This window comes from Littorina saxatilis, linkage group LG17, assembly GCF_037325665.1.
Source record: "Littorina saxatilis isolate snail1 linkage group LG17, US_GU_Lsax_2.0, whole genome shotgun sequence".
Lineage (NCBI taxonomy): Eukaryota > Metazoa > Mollusca > Gastropoda > Littorinimorpha > Littorinidae > Littorina > Littorina saxatilis.
The window spans coordinates 41,318,921-41,327,282 of record NC_090261.1 but is presented as its reverse complement, the minus strand read 5'-3'; the positions used below and the strand labels follow the sequence as shown (position 1 = coordinate 41,327,282).

The 8,362-nt window shown below is 38.7% G+C and overlaps 1 long non-coding RNA gene across 1 annotated transcript in view; it reads right to left on the bottom strand.

The window, feature by feature from the left end:
* Positions 1 to 1,673: 1,673 nt before the first annotated feature.
* The window catches only part of LOC138952882 (uncharacterized), a 9,293-nt gene continuing 2,604 nt past the window's right edge, over positions 1,674 to 8,362 (bottom strand). The window contains exons 3-4 of the long non-coding RNA XR_011451448.1: positions 6,436 to 6,572; positions 1,674 to 2,049 (exon numbers count right to left, since the gene is read on the bottom strand). This is a non-coding gene — a long non-coding RNA (uncharacterized lncRNA). The remainder of the gene's footprint in view (positions 2,050 to 6,435; positions 6,573 to 8,362) is intronic.

Sequence of the window (8,362 nt, the reverse complement as noted above, 5' to 3'; positions counted from 1 at the left end):
TGTCACACACACACACACACACACACACACACACACACACACACACACACACACACACACACACACACGCAGAGAGAGCAACATCACTGTGACCACTATAATGCTGCGTCGCCCAAAACAAATAACGGTTTTGGGTGTGACGAAAAAAATAACAGGGCCGGAGTGCTATGTTAATTATGAGCAGTTCTTCTACTCCCATTTAAAAAATATGACACTACCAGCATGTTTCGGCCGCATATTGAGCCAGAATTTTTTGTTTTGGCAAATCGACGTTGCAGTTCCGGAGCAAATTATCAAAATTTCTGTGCGAATTTGGTTTCAAACGTATTTTTCCCATTATATAACAACGCAGAGCTAAAAAAATATGGCAAAGAAAAAATCTACGGTACTTGAAGAAAGAAGAATAACAACATTCTTGTCCAATACGACTTGCAATTTACCGTGTGCGCTGTAAAATCTCCCTACCTTCATCAAAGCAGACGAAAAGCATCTTCAATTTTTTTCCAAGGGAGAAATTGTTGGTCATAAAGTCTTGCAGGACCCAAACATACTAGTACTTCTGCACGCTTTCTTTTCTTTTCATATTCAAGAGAGAGAGGGAGGCCATTTCTACGCTTAGAAGTCATAATGTAACGTCATTTGCGTGTTGCGTGTTTTATATGACGTTCTGCGACCTATGGAGGTCTCCCTTTTGCGTACTTCGGAGCGGTGTCACGTGATACGCAGAAATGGTTTGGAGGGCAAGAAGCAGAACGGCTAGCGTCAGTGCGCCGCTCGATGATTCGGGAGTGTGTGCATGAGTTTTCATTTTGTTATTATTCAAGAACTTGTAGTTCTATTTCTAACTTTGTATGTTTATGTGTGAAGCTCTTTAGTTTTAGATTACCTATTATTTCTGCTTCAGTGTGTGTGAGTTTTCATTTCGTTGTTATTCGAGAAATGGTATTTCTAACTTTGTATGTTTATGTTTGGAGAAGCGATCATTCTTTTTTCCTTTTTGGGATCAAGTCTGGTGTCTGCTTTAGTGCTTACTTTGATATTACCTTAGAACATTTATTGTGAACCTGTTTCAAATTGCACACTTCAGTCAAAAAGCTATGGCATCAACATGAACAGTGTTGAATCTGTTTCAAATTGCACACTTCAGTCAAAAAGCACATCTCAGACAATAAGTGAATTAGTGTTTCCAATCATTAGCCAAATTAATACTGCTGTTGAGGGTTAGAATCAATGAATGGTAACAGTTTACACATCAATACCGTCAAAGTGTAAAAAAGAAAAGAACTGTACACACACCCACACACTTAGCATCAGATCTCAAAATCAAATAAGGAATAGTGTTGAGACCTAGAAAAATGTTTTGAATAATACACACTTGAGCCAGGAAGCAAAAAAAGTAACTACACACATGCACGCCAGCACAAGTCATACAGATACATAAGTCAAATTAATACTGTGTTTCAGGTTTGGCATCCACATAAACAGTGTTGCTTTTGTTTAAAATCACACACTTGTCAAAAAACATAAAAGTAACTGTACACAGTTCTGTTCAGGTTTAGCATCACTGTAAACAGTTTCAAATCAGGTAGATACCAGTCAAATACAAAAATAACATAAAACTGCACATTGGTCCAATTAAAAAAAAAAAGATTCAGACTTGAGATCAAAAGTAAATAGTGTTGCATTTTTTTTTTCAATCACACATTTCAGTCGAATTGCATAAAACTGTACACACATGCTAGGCAGAACATCGCAGACAATGAAAAATGTGTTTCTAGTTGTACATAACAACCCCATCAAATCAAATTAATACTGTCTTTCAGGTGTCGGATAAAAAGGAAACATTATGCAACAAGTATTCACCATCTTGAATGAAATTTAACCAAATCGTCGACGCAAATACGGAATCGCCGCAGCGAAACTTCGCGATCGGCACCACGCTTCCATGTTTTCGCTAAGCGGCGCGGTGACCTCTTGCCCTCCAAACCCCGGTGCGCACGAAGTGATGATGTCAATAGGGAGACCTCCATATGAGTCGGCGCACAGGAGCTGAAAAGTGAAAAGTTTCCAAACCTATCTTTTCACCGATTTTTTTCATTTTTAAAAGTTATTCCCACGCAAACACACTTACAGTATCTTTTCTTTATTCAGAAAAATATAAGGAATAGACGAATGTGATTTTTATAAGTCATGTTCTAAAAATTCAGAAAGTTGCTATTTAACGGTTTTCTTTAATTGTAAGCCCATTTTCAATCTATCACAACAAATTGAAATATTGTCGGATACAGGAGAAAATAAGGAATACGACAATATCATTTTTGTGATTAAAATTCTGAAATTGTAAAAAGTGAGAAAAAAATGGCAAATTTTGAATAAACATTTCATAAACAATTTGTTAAAAGTACCAAGCTGATATGCAATCCCACAGTTTGGACTGGGTCGAAGATTGCGTGACAAAACTATCAAGACAATTGGTTAACAAATGAAGCCGTGACAGTGCGGGCTCAACTTTACTTGACTGAATGTAATAAGTAATACTCGAAAAGCTTGAATTTGACATTGATTTCATACTGACTGGAATAATGTGGTCGGCTATACGATGACAGATCATTCAAAGTGCACGTAGGGTTATTATTCTTATTTCATTTTCTAAAGGGAAAATACTCTTTGTTGTATACTCTATTCGTTATACAACACAAACGCTTAACATTTATTTCCCTTGTTCTGATTCGCATCAGTTCTGTGGGTGTGGGTGTGTGTGTGTGTGTGTGTGTGTGTGTGTGTGTGTGTGTGTGTATGTCAGGGTGTGTGTATGTGTGTGTCTGTGTGTGTGTATGTCAGTGTGTGTGTGTGTGCGTGTGCGTGTGCCGCGTGTGCGTGTGTGTGCCATAGTTGGAGTGGTGGTTCCTGACACGTGCCAGAATGGTGTGAATGTATGTGTATATATCTGTGTGTGGATGCCAGAGTTATAATTGTGGATTGATGAACCCGTTTCGGACCAGAGGAAGTTGCCAGACCAGTGTCAGGCTGAGACTGTTGGTGCCAGGCCGATACCAGAGTGAGAATGGCGGTGCCAGGCCGGTGCAGGAGTGAGAAGTGTGGTACCAAATACGGTGCCCGACTGAGTGGGAATGGTGGTGCCAGACCGGTGCCACAGTGAGAATGGTGGTGTTAGACCGGTGCCAGAGTGAAAGTGGAAGTGAGAATGGTGGTGCCACTAGGCCGATGCCAGAGTGAGAATGGCTGTGCCAGACCTGTGCCAGACCGGTGCAGGAGTGAGAAGTGTGGTACCAGACACGGTGCCCGAGCCGTGAGAATGGTGGTGCCAGACCGGTGCCACAGTGAGAATGGTGGTGTCAGACCGGTGCCACAGTGAGAATGATGGTGTCAGACCGGTGCCACATTGAGAATGGTGATGTCAGATCGGTGCCACATGTACAGTGAAAGTGGAAGTGAGAATGGTGGTGCCAGGCCGGTGCCAGAGGGAAACTTGATATTCTTTTTACATTGACAGGGAATCGAGATGAGATGGTGTATATGTGTGTGTGTGTGTGTGTGTGTGTGTGTGTGTGTGTGTGTGTGTGTGTGTGTGTGTGTGTGTGTGTGTGTGTGTATCAGATCGGTTCCCAGAAAACTACTGGACTGATCTTTATGAAACTTCACATGAGATTTTCTGGGTATAATATCCCCAGACTGTTTTTATTCTTTTTTCCGATAAATGTCTTCGATTACGTCATATCCGGCATTTAATGAAACTTGAGGCAGCACTGTCACACCCTCATTTTTTAACCAAATTTGTTGAAATTTTGGTCAAAAAATCTTCGACATATCCGGACTTTATTATGTCAATTCAGCTTGGAGGCTTTAAAAATTAATCAATGAGTTTGCTCATTAAAGTTGTCATTAAAATCCATTTTTTGCACAAATATTTAAAATTCATTGCATCGTATTCTTCGTCAAATTCTGAATCTAAAAATATTTTCATATTTTATGTTTACTCTTTAAATGTGATCACAATTAACGAAAATAGGTTAATTAGTATTACGATTCAAAAATGGTTTCATCTTAATCTTTATCATTTCCTGATTCCAAAACATATAGATATGTTATGTATGTATAGTCAAAACATATAGATATGTTATGTATGTATAGTCAAAACAAGCTCAGAAATTGAGTTAAAAGATTACAGAAAAACGCGCGTGCGTGCGCGTGCCTGAGTGAGTGAGTGAGTGTGTGTGTGTGTGTGAAGAAGAAAACAAGTCGCGTAAGGCGAAAATACAACATTTAGTCAAGTAGCTGTCGAACTCACAGAATGAAACTGAACGCAATGCAACGCAGCAAGACCGTATACTCGTAGCATCGTCAGTCCACCGCTCACGGCATAGGCAGTGAAATTGACGAGAAGAGCGGGGTAGTAGTTGCGCTGGGAAGGATAGCACGCTTTTCTGTACCTCTCTTCGTTTTAACTTTCTGAGCGTGTTTTTAATCTAAACATATCATATCTATATGTTTTTGGAATCAGGAACCGACAAGGAATAAGATGAAAGTGTTTTTAAATTGATTTGGAAAATTTAATTTTGATAATAATTTTTATATATTTAATTTTCAGAGCTTGTTTTTATTCCGAATATAACATATTTATATGTTTTTGGAATCAGCAAATGATGGAGAATAAGATAAACGTAAATTTGGATCGTTTTATAGAAAACATATTTTTTTTACAATTTTCAGATTTTTAATGACCAAAGTCATTAATTTATTTTTAAGCCACCACGCTGAAATGCAATACCGAAGTCCGGGCTTCGTCGAAAATTACCCGACCAAAATGTCAACCAATTTGGTTGAAAAATGAGGGCGTGACAGTGCCGCCTCAACTTTCACGAAAAGCCGGATATGACGTCATCAAAGACATTTATCAAAAAAATGAAAAAAACGTTCGGGGATTTCATACCCAGGAACTCTCATGTCAAATTTCATAAAGATCGGTCGAGTAGTTTAGTCTGAATCGCTCTACACACACACACACACACACACACACACACACACACACACACACACACACACACGCACATACACCACGACCCTCGTCTCGATTCCCCCCTCTACGTTAAAACATTTAGTCAAAACTTGACTAAATGTAAAAAGAAACACACAAAAAATGACAAATGTCACTGTTATCAATCATTCTTCCCATTCTTACAAAGAGCATCTCGTGCAGGAAACCAAGAGCCGCTGTAGTTTGCGATTTTTCCGAACCAGCAAACGTACGTGGGACGAACGGAGAATGACGGTACCCACCGTTAATTCAATTTTCATCTTCAGTTTCACAAAACAAAAAATGAAAAACGACTCAATTTTCAATATTTCGTTTTTCAATCTTCAATACGGTAAACAGAAAAACAGTTCACTTCCGTTTTTCAATATTTGATTTTCAATTCACAAATCAAAAAACGAAACAAGGTCTACTTCCGTTTTTCAATATTTTGTTTTTCATTCTTCAAAACGGTAAACAGCAAAACAGTCTACTTCCGTTTTTCAATGTTTGATTTTCAAAGCGATAATAGAAAAACAATCAACTTCTGTTTCTCAATAATGTAATATCTTTCATAGTTTTCTTGTGCAATGAACGCTCCCCGATTTCCCAACCAATCGAAGCTCGGTGTCAGTTGCGCCATAACGCGGTCGGGTCACTTTGTGCCCCGGACTACCCCGGACTACAAGAAATGTTTAGACAACAAAGACAGATCATGTGATGCCACAATCTATTGATCTGTGTTTATTTACAAAACCCAGACACACAATTTTAAGTCAAGTCAACAAGTTTATTTTCAACCACTGACCCTGACTACCCCGGACTGCCCCTGAATGCACGCACACGGACGATTGTGTGTGTGTGTGTGTGTGTGTGTGTGTGTGTGTGTGTGTGTGGTGTGTGTGTGTGTGTGTGTGTGTCTGTCTGTCTGTCTGTGCGTGTGTGTGAGTGTGTGTGTCCAAATCAATTTAAAAACACTTTCATCTTATTCCTTGTTGGTTCCTGATTCCAAAAACATATAGATATGATATGTTTGGATTAAAAACACGCTCAGAAAGTTAAAACAAAGAGAGGTACAGAAAAGCGTGCTATCCTTCTTAGCGCAACTACTACCCCGCTCTTCTTGTCAATTTCACTGCCTATGCCGTGAGCGGTGGACTACGAGTATACGGTCTTGCTGCGTTGCATTGCGTTCAGTTTCATTCTGTGAGTTCGACAGCTACTTGACTAAATATTGTATTTTCGCCTTACGCGACTTGTTTTCTCTCAGTACGCTCCCTCCCCGTCAGTCTCCTCCTACCTCTATCATTCCCCCTCCTCCTCCTCCTCCTCCTCCTCCTCCTCCTCCTACCTCCCCCCCCCCCCCCCCCCCCCGCCCTCCACCCCCTTCAAACATCAGTTACCTGACAGCGGCACAGCGAAGAAAAGGCGGATGAGCCGATGCTTGGGATGATAACGAGCGGAGAACACACACCGGAATGCACGTGCGGGCACAAGGCACGGTGTGTCAGGGCTGTGTTTTCAGTAGCTCCTGGAGATTCTGGAGGGTGTAAACATAGTTGAAGAGAACTGAACTGCGAAGATGCTGGTAGTTTGCTGCTTCATTTATGAGCCCAAAAAATGGAAATGATGCTGTGATGATGTTGATTTTTATCTCTTCAAATTTCGTCAACATTCGTAAAGTAATACACATCCGAGTTCTTGCTTTCCAAACAGAGATTAAAAAAACAACAACATTACACGGCAGTCAGGATTTACATATAGCCAGTGACAAAGTGGAGAAATGCAATCCAAAGATTATCAACAACAATCTAAAGAAGAATCATACTTTTTAAAAGCTCCTAATTGTCATTTCAATGAAACTGTACAGAAACATGTGTGAAACTTGCAAAGGAAGAAAAACTCTCAAAGCGAAACGTTCACCTTTATATGACATGGACCAACAGATGTCAATTTAAAACAAACAGCAAGCCTAATAGATTTTGCAATATAAAAGAAACAAGGAGAAATGAACACTCAGAAAAAACTGCACAAATCCAAAATGCAAAAGTCACATAATTCTTCTCCCAACGAATTGAATTAGCTTATAATAACTGCTTGCTACTTTTGGAGGCAAATTTGATGGAAGAAAAATACGATCCTTTGTTTTTGTTAATGTCCGTGTTACGATTCAGGAGGATACGTTCATGTCCGTGTAACGATTTAGGAGGAGACATTTATGTCCTTGTAAATATTGTAGCCAAAGCTGAAAAAATGCATTTGGGTTAGCAGGGGATAGGAATATTTTCATGAGATTGTTTTAACACCACCCCACCCCCACCCCCCCCCCCCCCCCTCCTGCCCAACATAAAAAAATATATAATCGAAGATTTTTTTTAAAATTGGGATTTTGCTAGGATTTTACGTACAATTAATTAACTTTTTTCGATTTAATTGAGAACCTTATTCCAGATTTACCTATTCATTAGGTTAAAACTGTATTCTAAATGTCTGTTTGAATATTGTAGTTATTTTTGACATTTTGATTGATTTCATGTCCACCGACTCCATGTAACACGTGACAGGTAGAACGCAGATTTGACCTGTTTTGAACATGATGTTACTTTTTTTTGTGGTGTTTTGATGTTCCATAATTACCTAATCTTCAAAATATGAATGTATCCTAAAGGTCTATTTAATATTATAGTTGTCATTTATAACATTTTGAATAATTTCATGTCCACTGACACAGTGTAACACGTGACACATAGAATGCTGTTATGACTTGCTTTTAACATGTTTTGCTATTGTTTCTGTTTTCATATTCTAGAAATAACCTAATCTTTAGATTGTAAATGAAAAGTTAGTGTATTTATAACATTCTGGTTATTTCAAATATTATGAATATTTTCATGTCCATCAACATTTTTGTAACACGTGACACCTACAACAACATGTTTAACTAGTTTTAGCAAACTTCAACAACTTTTAGGGATATTTTTAACATGTGTCAGTGTTTCTGTTGAAGTGTTATATTTTATTTTAGGGTTTATACTTCTTGTGGTTACTTAGCAGAAAGTATCAGTTTTGACTTTTATGATGTTTGAGCGTCTTGCGACATTACGTGACACTGCATTCAAGATTTGGCTCCAAATGTACTTTTAAAGACTGATAATGCTTCTGCAGGGTCTGTTCACTAGAAATAAATCAACACCAGTTGTATGAAATGATATTAATGGCTTCTGTGGTCAGTTTTGTTGCACATGTGGCTTTTCTCAAAATTGGCGTATCATGGCATATTATCAAACCGTACATATTTCCCAAATGCACAAACCATTCTTTTATTACACA